Source organism: Pollachius pollachius, assembly GCF_949987615.1.
Source record: "Pollachius pollachius genome assembly, chromosome: 18".
Lineage (NCBI taxonomy): Eukaryota > Metazoa > Chordata > Actinopteri > Gadiformes > Gadidae > Pollachius > Pollachius pollachius.
This window is the reverse complement of record NC_136951.1, coordinates 7,209,455-7,219,916: the sequence shown is the minus strand read 5'-3', so window position 1 is coordinate 7,219,916 and position 10,462 is coordinate 7,209,455.

Genomic DNA, 10,462 nt, shown 5'->3' with positions numbered 1-10,462 from the left:
TTACTATTGTATGTTTTATGGAGATGTATATATAGTCAACTTTGTGGGGTTAATGTTTGGACAGGGCGACCCTGGCGACCCTGGCCTGCCCGGTTTTAAAGGGGACAAGGTAAGTACACCCACAAGCTTTTACTTTCCCTGTTTTGTTTATGACTCCTTGGTCTTTAAATACGTTTGGCGTTTCTGCCTAACCCTCCTGGCGACACTAACCTGGGATCAGAGGTTTAGGTCAGTACCTCCCACCAACAAGAAAAGTTATGACCCACACCACTCCCCATCCCCACAAGACCATGTTTATATCAGTACTCTGTCCTCAATCACCCTGGGGGTCTGTACTCCATAACCCTGAAAGATTGGAGAGTGACCTGAAAAGGTGCTGGTAGAACATTATGGAGTAAGATAGAACTTTATTTATCCTGAGGGAAAGAATTGTGCAGCACTTTCAGTACGAAGTAGATAAGGAGCAAATATATAGATTGAAACTATGCAAATAAAACAATCTAGTAGTAAATCAGTTGAGGGCCGTAAGGTACAATAACTGAAATGTGCAGGTTACAATAGGTATCATAGATATAAATGTAAAATGGTAAACAGAAGGAAGTGATTCCGAAGTTAAAGTGATGGTATGTTTTATTCTACATTACAAAGATGTATTGTTGAGGATTGGGTCTGTGTTCTCACCAGGGGAAGTTGGGCCCCTGGGGTCAGGCTGGGAGGCGGGGGGACCAGGGCCCTCCAGGACCACCAGGGCTGCCCTCCCTCTACCTGTGGAAGAACACTGCAGAGGAGTGGGCTGCCTTTCAGGTACGCCTCCACCCACCACCACCCAACACCACCACTCCTCCCCAATACCATGACATACATCAGATTAAATAGGATTTAGAGAGAAATGCTGCACGCCTTCACACACTCACAGACAGACAGGCACGCACACGCACGCAGGCACACACACACACACACACACACACACACACACACACACACACACACACACACACACACACACACACACACACACACACACACACACACAGACACAGACAGGTAAATTTACAGGCACAGAGAAACGCACACACACAGGTACATAGCCAGGCACATACACATGTACACACACACAGACAGACAGACAGACAGACAGACAGACAGACAGACAGACAGACAGACAGACAGACAGAACCAGACACACTCAGAAACAGACAGACAGACAGACAGACAGAACCAGACACACTCAGAAACAGACAGACACACACACATTTTGTGTTTTAAGGCACAGGTTGATTCAAGTTCCACTCAGCTTTGACATTAAACCAGGTAATCTGTGATTTAATCTTTAAAAACCTCTGAACAGAGCAGTCCTTCAGTATTCTTTCAGCACACTGTTAATACTGCCGGTTATATGTTCATATGCAACCGTGATGACTGATATGTAATATCATATACGTGCTTACACATGATTTTACTATACACATTATGTTACTATACAAATATTAATCAAGTGGTTTATGCTGACCTGTATATTAACTAAGCTTATTGACCTATCCCTTTCATATTTTCCATTTTGGATTTTGGAGATAAATATTGTGCATTAATCTACATACCGACCCATATTGATCTTGATTTGAATTATTTAATTTATCATTAACTCCTGTGTGTATTGTGAAATGTGATCTCCTGAAAACGTTTCATTTAAAAACTAAATGAAAGCCAACAAGGCCCAGTCCAGGTCTGAACCTGAGGTCAACCCAGTACCAGCCACAAACAGACTCTTACCTTTCCTTCACTTATATCTGCTAGTCTATGTTCCTGTCTGACATTCTGTCTGTCTGTTACTTTTGATTTGGGGTTTAACCTACATGTATCCTCTCAACCTTTCTCCTAATATCCCTCATCATCCTTCACCCAATAGACGTCCTCGCACTGCACATAAAACATTCCTGTGATTGGGGTCCCTCATCCACCAACAACACCCCCCCCCCTCCCCATTACCCAGCATGCTTAGCCTCAGCAGCCGTAGAGCAAGTGGGCGTCCTCCCCGCACGCCTCTCCCCCAGCCACAGCTGTATCCTGTTGTTCATGACAGCGATACGAGAACCCCAGCTATTGAATAAAGATGTGAGATGAATGAGAGAGAGAGGGTCGTATAGGGGGCTGGGAGAGAGAACTTCTTTGAACCATGGGCCCAGGTCTTTGATCACATGATCTGGCACTTTGATCACATGATCAGAGGCCGGTGGAACGTCCACCATGGGTACTTTAAGCAGGAGACCCTCTCTTAACTCCATGGGAAAATGGGCATAACTTTCCTATTATAATAAAGAGAAACGATGATGGCCTATTTTAACGGCTGGCTCTGGGACGCAATCGCTCCTTGCCCGTCTGTCTTTGTGTTCCTTTGTAACGTGTAACGTATCGATGCCTGCTATTCCTCCTGCAGCAAACCAACTTCTTCCATCTCCTGAGATCCGGATGGCCTGTGAGTAATGTCTTCACTAGAAGACAACACATGTAAAACACACCCACGGTCCACAAAGGTTGTAGAGAGATGATCTCACTTCCATGTGGTTCCGTGTTGTGATGATGTCATTTCCTGTGTGAGTTAACAGAGTACAGAAGGATCAGAGGGACCCCCTGGGGATCTGGGCAGGCTGGGGAATCAGGTAGGAGCTGTGAGGCAATATGGTGGCGACACCACCTCACTAATAACCATGTGGGAGTAGCCAAACCCTGAACACACAACCAGTGCTTCAGCTCCAGGCACACCAGGCACTGTCAGCTCATCAGGGAGGGGTGTGTGTGTGTGTGTGTGTGTGTGTGTGTGTGTGTGTGTGTGTGTGTGTGTGTGTGTGTGTGTGTGTGTGTGTGTGTGTGTGTGTGTGTGTGTGTACTAGTCTTAGTTGTTAAAGACTAGTGGTACTTAATTAATTCAGCAGACCACAGAGGTGATAGCTGTCTCTGTTTGTCTGCCCTTCTCTGTTCATCTCTTTGTCTCGCTCTGATTCTCTCTCTGTCTACCTGTCTCTGTGTCTCCCTGTCTCTCTTTGTCTCTCTCTGTTGTCCTCTCCGAAGGGTCTTCCTGGTGATCAGGGAGAGCGAGGGCGACCAGGGATAATCGGCGAGATGGTGAGTACCAACTCACACATATTTCCTCCAAGATAAAGGTGTTGTTCAGACCCAAGTCAACATGTGTGTCTTTCGTCTGTGTGTGGTGTATGCACATGCACGCCAGCTTGTGCTACTCTCTGTATGCACTTCTGCTCACTTTGCAGGTTACAAATTAGTTTTGACACATTGCTGGAAGGCAGCCTCACCAGGTGTTATGCTGTGTGTTTCACACTCTTAAATATAATAATGCCCCCGTCCTGCCAAGATCACACAGGTAGTTTGGCCGCTCTTGTTATGTTAGAGGTAAAGAGACTCAAGGTTCACTTTTTCAGAGTTAACCTGGACTCTGCATAGCCTCCTCCTTAGCCCTGTTTCCCTGCCCCTTCACCTCCCTTTCTCACCTAAAAACACCCCTCTTACGCACCTTATGCATGTTTGTACATCCTGGCACTAAAGGCTGCTACACACTGGCCCAACTGTTGGCCATCAAAAACATTTGGGGAGATTCTGACGAATTCGGAAACAAATCTTTTCCGTGTGTTCAGCTATGTTGGAAGGGCTTGGACGGTGTCTGGTACGATTCAACATGCAAAGTCTGAGAGCTTTGGCGTCTGAGGCGTCTGGTGTCTGAGGCGTCTGGCCTCTGATTGGTTGTGTGCTGCCAGCACACGACCAGCAGTGTGTGGGAGGGGCGGACGAGTCTAGCGCCTGCATATTGCGCAAGTGCACAACGTGCAGGCTATTGTGTAGTTGGCAGTAGTCTTCGCTGTGTGTTTCAATGCAATTAATGTACGCACTTACTGGATGTACTGGCACTATTCTGATGTCTTGGCCCTTAAAAATAGTTGTCTTTGTTGTATACGGGGAATGGGTTAACCTAGCCATTGTAAGTGCTTGGTACTTGTTCTAAGAACATTCTTAGTGTACTAACAGTGATATATTGTGGTTTCTCTTTCTTCTGACAAATGAACATTGCCTTGGAAAGCGTCTGCTAAATGCCCTAAATGTAAATGTAAATGTAGATAAAAAACACTGGAATGTGTTTAATGTCTGGTCCATAACTCATTTTAATGATGTAGTTTCCCCCTAACACACACCGCTTGTCAACTAATTGCACTACACACCCAGAATAAGAAAAGAGAGAAGAAAACATAAAAGTCATACGTACGCCTCAAGGTAGATTACACACAGACCTCCATATAGTCATGCACCGCTACAAGCATCCTTATATCACACATCTTACAAAGGTATCATTAGACAGGCTGCAACCACCAGCTGAATCAAACGAAAGTGTTGCCAGCCCCCAACCCCCCAACTTTTGTGTCATCCAGAACTAAATAATGGCACTATGAGAAAGGAAGACTTAGTTAGTTAGACCTAGTAGTTGTTATCCTAGAAATATACCATTGCTTAAATATGGACCCTCGTGGTCCCCTGCTGTGACCTCATGGCTCCCGACCCACAGTTTGAAACCACTGCTCTGCAGAGTCTAACCTAGCGCTATGAGGGCTGATGATGACCATCCAGTGGAGTATTCTCAGATGATTTATGTTCTGTGTTCCAGGGTGAACGGGGAAACAGAGGGGCTACAGGCACCCCAGGGATCCCAGGAAAGGATGGGCAGAGTGGGCAGCACGGGCAGCAAGGACCCCCTGGAGCTCCAGGACCAAAGGTGGAGGCAAAAAAGCCAACAAACACAAACGACACAATAATACCACAGTAAAACGCATAGGATATAGACATACATTTTCAGATGCTGGCAATATATGGATAGATACTGCACAGATGTGAAGTATGTGTCCATAACGTGTCCTTATAAGAGTATACACACTAATGACTCATGTATGCTTTCATTGATTCAATATTGACTTTAATTGATTAACTGTTGACCAGGGTCCGCTGGGATACAGAGGAGAACCAGGGACTAAGGGGGAGATGGGCGAGGAGGTAAGAGACTTGATAGATCTGGATCCTAGTTAGATATATAGATCTGGAAGCATAGCGCCCATCATCACCCCTGCACTATGTACAAGATGGAGAAGGAGGAGATAAGTGTGGAGACGATAGTGTTCCTGGTTGGCAGGATGATGTGTGATGGGGTGTTTGACCCCGATTCCGAAAGGAGCTTGGTTCAAAGGCCACGTCTTCAGTTTACCTGGGGGCGTCTTGACAAGGTACTTTTTGATGACACATCATCAAAGGGCTGTATGACACTGTCAGTTGCTTTGGATAAATTCATCTGCTAAATAACTTAGTACTGAATAATATTGTTTTATGAAAAGTGTATTATTTATGATTTTGTCATGCGTTTGCACAGGGTTTGGTTGGCGGGAAAGGACCAAAAGGAGACGTTGGTGAACCTGGCGAGAAGGTATTTGTGTGTGTGTGTGTGTGTGTGTGTGTGTGTGTGTGTGTGTGTGTGTTTGTGTGTTTATGGTTGTGAAACAACCAGCTACACCTGACAAACACTCACGTTTCGTGAATAAAGCAACTTTACATCTTGACCATCAATCAAATAAAAAACAAAAACACATGAGCAGATTGAATATAAATCTGCCAGACCCTCCCACTAGCTCATAAAATCTGTATCAGGTAAATAGGATGACATGACATCTCATGAAAGTCATTCTCCATTACAACAGCACCTTGGCTGTACTGCCCCCTAGTGGTCAATATGGGTCCTGCACCAATATAGATGTTTCCTTCAGTCAGACATATGTCAGTGTGAACTACAATACATCTTTTCACAACTTTTTTGAACTATGTTTTTTTTCTATGTAGGGTTTGAACGGGTTGAACGGTCGACCAGGACCTGATGGTCCACCAGTAAGTGGGATATTAACATTCAAAGTCGTATAATTTATTGTATTAATGTTACTGTTATATACCCACATACCTATGTGATTTATCTGCATATAGATACTATGATTACATAACCAGGTCACTGAATGCAGTTTGACTGCACAAACAATAATGTAATTAGTTGTGTGCCAGTTCACCACCTGCTGCAATGGCAATCCCAAATCATCTATTTGTTCCCACACACGCATTATATAGTCTCTTCTTCCCATCCTCCGGTCCCTCTTAACTACTATGTAGTATTATGTAAAGATGTGTGGAGCTCCATTCCTCACATTGATCTATCTGTGCTGTTTCCCGGGTTGTAAATGATCCCCATTTCTCAAGGTACCAAGGAAACCGCCCTAGGGCAGGGCCCAGTACCAACAGTCATATGTATGCGTTTGAAGGGTATATAAATAACAGTGGTAGCAGGTTGTGTTGGGTCTCTGGTCCGCTGACTGTGATGTCTTCTCCTCAGGGTCCCATGGGCGTCCGTGGAGCTGAGGGACTAGAGGGACCCCCTGGTTCTGATGTGAGTGGCCTGGACCTCTTAGTCATCCTTACTGCTAGTACTGGTAGTACTAGCACTAACCACTAGTAGTGTAGTGGTTAGGGTGTTACGCCCAGCTGATGTCAGCAGTACACCAACCTTGAGCAGGATGACCTTACCCTTACGTAATGACCTCAGTTACTCTGAAGGAAAGCTCAATGACTAAAGGGTAAATAGCACTGCTACTACTGCTTCTCATTGCACTCATTCTGCTGCTTGTACTTTGCAACAGGGGGAGACGGGACTGGACGGAGGACCAGGTTTAATAGGACCTCCGGTAAGATGAAGAGATCTTCACATAGGATGAACTGTATGGGGGTAGTTTACTTAATTTTTGTTTTATCATTTAACAGGGACTATGCACACCACAGTAGTTGGGGAGTCTTAACTACATAGCTCAGTTTCATATTTTGCCCCTTGGCAGGAAAACATTTAAAACAATATATAAATTCAAATTGCAAATGTGTGTGTGCGTGTGTATGCGCATTTTGTCTATGTGTGCGTCACAGGGTGCAACAGGTGTAACTGGAGCAGTTGGTGCTCAAGGAGTTACTGGATCACCGGTAAGAATCGTTGACTCTCATATATATATATATATATATATATATATATATATATATATATATATATATATATAAATGTATCTTGGATACATGCATGCATCAAACCTCAATGTTTATTTTCCAGGGGGATGTCGGACCTGCAGGCGCTGCCGGCCCCAAAGGACCGCAGGTATGATGACTCCAAGGCCGCACACACGCACACGCACACGCACACATCAATATCAAAGACAGGCAACAAATACAAACTTGCATTTTCTGTGTTTTGACCAGGGCCCCCTAGGCCTAGAAGGACTGACTGGACCCCCTGGAACACACGGCTCCCAAGTAGGCCTCGTTGTGTGCTCTTGATTAGACGTTTTAATGAGCATAGTCGGGCCTTTGACAGGTTCTATGAGTACAGTTTACTGACGGTCTCTCTCCCTGTGACTGGTACAAGCTGTGGGGGTCGCAGATGTTTGGGGTGGATATTAAACAGAGGGGCCCCTGTTAACTGGCTATTATGTTGCTGTTTTCGTCTTTATAGGGATGGCGTGGATTTATTGGTCTTCCGGGCCCCAAAGGAAACCCTGTAAGTGATAAAAGTCACATCAAGTTTTACATGTATTAATAACAAGCCTCTACTCAGGAGAGGATATAGTAATATGATCCATTGTATATGCGTCTGGATCCCTTGAGTACCATGTCTTCTTTATAAGCGTGTTGTATAATGTTTGTCATCATGTTATGGTGTATAATGTATTAATGCCAATGAATTGCAGAAGTCAACTGGTTTGTGGGGTTATAAATTAACCTACAATAGAAAACAATAGGTTGACCCAAATGTCTCCACACTAGGCTGTTGAAGGGAACACAGATGTAAGGGTACAGAGGTACACCGGGGGACACATCCGCTCTAATCGCTAGCTCAACAGCGCAGTGCAGTGGACGGATTCTCCCGGTCCTTCCTACCGTTAATGATGACTGGTCTTCATTTCCTGTCAGGGGCCGGCAGGGCCAACGGGGGTCCGCGGGGACCCTGGGTTCGAGGGGCCAGTGGTGAGTTGTGTCTTCCTATACTGTATACTTACCTCCTATACACACACCTGTATGTCAATGCATTCACACAAACAGACACACATGTACGCACACATGCAAACAACAAACACACGCAAGCGCACACAGGTACACATACAAGCATACTTATGAACAAACGCAGTATGTAGATGTACGTTATGTTCTTAATCATTGCTTGGAAATCATTCTGCCTTAAGCAACACTTAATGTAATTCATTTTCCACAGTCAATTCAGCCAGTCCTGTATTAATCATTGTAAAAGCATTGTATTAAATAGTACAATCATATTTTGTTCAAATGAATTCGGTCTGGAACCAAGCATCATACAAAATAACCTAATCTTGATCTGTCCATGTGTAGTGTTGGAGCTATTCAGTTGTAAGATTTAATTATAAAACATTTATTTAGTTTGTTTCCTTAATATCAAGTAATATGATTATTTTATGTTTATTTTCTCGTTTGTATTATAAATTAAAGTTAATTGAAATGATTGGGCAGCTGTGGCGCACCGGGTGTCTAACCTATATAAAGAGGTATGCGGGCATAGGTAAGACAGGCACTGGGAAGGGTCATGGATTTTTACCAGCTGTACCAGAGAGACAAAGGAGATGAGGTGGCAAGTTCCCACTGTTGCACATTTGTTTTGTTTTTGCTTATAACACCGGAAAATAAAACCTTCCGAAACTCAAAATCCTGAATGGAGAGTTAACTCTTTGTCCACACTTCATTAGATTCATCCCCCTGGTGCCTCAGTGGCTATTTTGATTACAATGCTTATTTTGATTTATTTTCCAGTTATTGTTTTATTGAGGGCAAATCGCCACTACATGTAGATTAAATTGAACTTAAATCATTTCAACTGAATCCAGTATTCTAAATATTCAAATATGATCAGTGTCCACCTCTGTCTTCTGTCCTTCATCTAAGGGTTCCCCAGGGACACAGGGGCTAATGGGTCCTCTCGGTGCCACGGTCAGTACCAAGGGGTGGAATAAGCACCTCTTCCTTTTGTATTTCTACATTATGTGTACATCAAACCTGCCTTCGACCCCTGAGTGACCTTTGAACTGTGAACTTTACCCCTCTGGCAGGGGAAAAGAGGACATGATGGAGACAAGGGGAATCCCGGGTGCAAAGGAGAGAGAGTAGGACAACCTCATTTATCCATAACTTTATTCATCCCTTTATTTATGGTGCTCATTTATATGACTCTGAGAGTCAACGTATCTTTATAATTGTAAAGAAACATGGTTACTATTATTTTTCTGTTAAATATTTCTGTTATGTGTTACTTAAGTTTCTTTCTCTTTCTCTATATTTCTTTAACACTACTACACATTTCTCTCTGTCTATGTATTTCTCTTTCTCTATATCTTTTACTCTTTCACTCTATTTCTATACATTACTCTCTTTCTATGTCTCCCTTCCTCTGTTTTTCTCTCTCTCCATGTATTTCTCTCTCTCCATGTATTTCTCTATCTCTCTCTACCTTCCCGGCGTTCCTCAGGGTTTCCAGGGTGTCATAGGTATCGAAGGCCCCCAGGGAGAGAGGGGTCCCACCGGCCTCCCAGGCCTGCCGGGGTTCAGAGGTCAACATGGTGAAGGAGGCATCGAGGTACAGTGACTCACCTTTCCTATACACCGCTGAACAGCGGTATATTAGCGGTATATTCATCAGTGTTATAAGGATATTGGTATTATATCTTTATCAATGTTTTAAGGCTGTTATAAGAAATATATATATGTTATAAGAAATATATTCCCATTGCAGGTACCTCTAAACTACATTTTACGTTTTAATTTCATATTTTCTTGCTATGCAAGAAAAAAATTCCTGGGTATTTAATAATTGGAAGCATTTACATTTTCTGTCATATCCCGAAGTCATTTATAAGGTCAAAAAGGGTTCTTTGCTGCTGCCATTTTTAATGACTTTGATCTGAATGAGATTTAGGCTGGTAGAAGTCTTGACCTTGAAATGCTAACTCACAGTGATCCTGCAGCTAAATGTCACGATGCGATGCGGGTTGGCCCTTTATCAGCATCATGTAGTCCTTTAATCTTAAAATAGAACAAAAATGGAACAGCAAACGATTAACTGTATGATTGACTGGTGTTCTGTTCTGTCACTCAGGGAGAGAATGGAGAGAATGGTCTCCGGGGGAAACAGGGCAGCCGGGGGTCAAAGGTCAGTGATTCCATGGCAGAAATGAGCGGGGAAAAATAGCGGGGGTCTGTTCATTTAATTTGATGATTAAACTGTCATTCAGAGCATAGGTGGTAATATTTCAACAAGGGTTGTTTCAATCTATCCAGTTGTCAATCTATCCAGGTCACTTTAGACAGGATGATA